Genomic DNA, 1,551 nt, shown 5'->3' with positions numbered 1-1,551 from the left:
TCGCTCATAGATTTCGTCGTTATGTAGGCTTCGCAATCTCCATTCTCATGTAGGGGGCCAAACATTCTCCGGAGGATTCTTCTCTCGAACGCGGCCAAGAGTCCGCAATTTTTCTTGAACCCAGATTTCCGAGGAATACAGAAGGACTGGCAAGATCATATTCTTCAACTGTAAGAGCTTTGACCCTACGGTGAGACATTTCGAGCGGAACAGTTTTTGTAAGCTGACGTTAATTTTGTAAGCTCTGTTGGCTGCCAGCAACCGTGCGCGGATTTCATCGTCATAGCTGTTATCGTTTGTGATTTTCGACCCTAGATAGGAGAAATTTTCAACGGTCTCAAAGTTGTAGTCTCCTACCTTCATTGTTTTCGTTTGACTACTTCTGGTTGTTCGTTGTGTGGTTTTAGCCGCCGACGTTGCTACCATGTACTTCGTCTTGCCTTCATTTATGTGGAGCCCGAGATCTCGCGCCGCCTGCTCGATCTGGATGAACGTAAACTGTACATCTTGGATTGCTCTTTCCATAATGTCCATATGAAGAGGATGGGGATGGGGCTATCCGACTAAGCAAGACAGCGGAGGACATCTTATGGATGGTACTCAATAACATGATACTTCTATAATTGCTGCACTGCGTGATCTATTTTAAAGTTTTATATGAAACAAAACCTTATTAATATCGGTGTATTATCTGTCTATATGTCTGTCAGTCCGTCATAGGTATTTTTCTCGGAGACGGTTAGAGCGATTAACATTAAATTTGGTGGAAAGGTGGGAACTGCAAGCGCTCACACATGCAGTGAGTTACATCCTTTTACTTCGAATTTAAGGGAGGATCCCCATACATGCGAAATGTGGTGTAATTTTTTTTCACCAAATAGAGCCATGTGGGATATCAAACGAAAGATCTCGATTAGTACCTTTCAAAGCCACTTTCTTAGTTTTGACATTTGTTGCAGAGGCAGGGAGTACGGGTGGTCAAAAGTAACCATCTTTCTAACAGACCTATTCTCAGAAACTACACAACCAAAAAATTTGCTTAGGCTCCCACAATACCCTCCACACTGATATCCTTTCCAATAAAGTTAATAGTAATATATTCGAGCCGACCCCGCTTGTGAACGGAACAAAGGCAGAAGAAAAAGAAAAAAGTTAATAGTACCAGATTACTATAATTTTTAGCAATTGACTGCAAATTTTCCAGTAATGTACGCTATAATGTGGAGCATGATGCTACCAAGTTTGGTTGCACTATAGCTAACAAAGTTATAATAGATCACAGTTCTCCCTTCCTTGCAAATTCAAGGCTACGGATGTTAATATCATCCGAAAGTGGATACTCTCACATAATATACGCATATATTACGTGGTGCCGATATTTTGCTTGTTGAGCGAATACTCAACCCATCGCTCCAATATGTCAATTCTATCAGGATATCAGATTTCCTTCTTTGTCTCGGCAGGGTCAGCCAGGTGTATATGGGTTCATACTGCTGACTTGTTGGTAAAATTTCCCCGCCTGGTTCAATTGCTCCCTGTACTTTTCGAGTT

The sequence above is a fragment of the Hermetia illucens genome, chromosome 2 (assembly GCF_905115235.1).
Source record: "Hermetia illucens chromosome 2, iHerIll2.2.curated.20191125, whole genome shotgun sequence".
Lineage (NCBI taxonomy): Eukaryota > Metazoa > Arthropoda > Insecta > Diptera > Stratiomyidae > Hermetia > Hermetia illucens.
The sequence above is the reverse complement of the archived record's forward strand: the minus strand, read 5'-3'. Positions refer to the sequence as shown.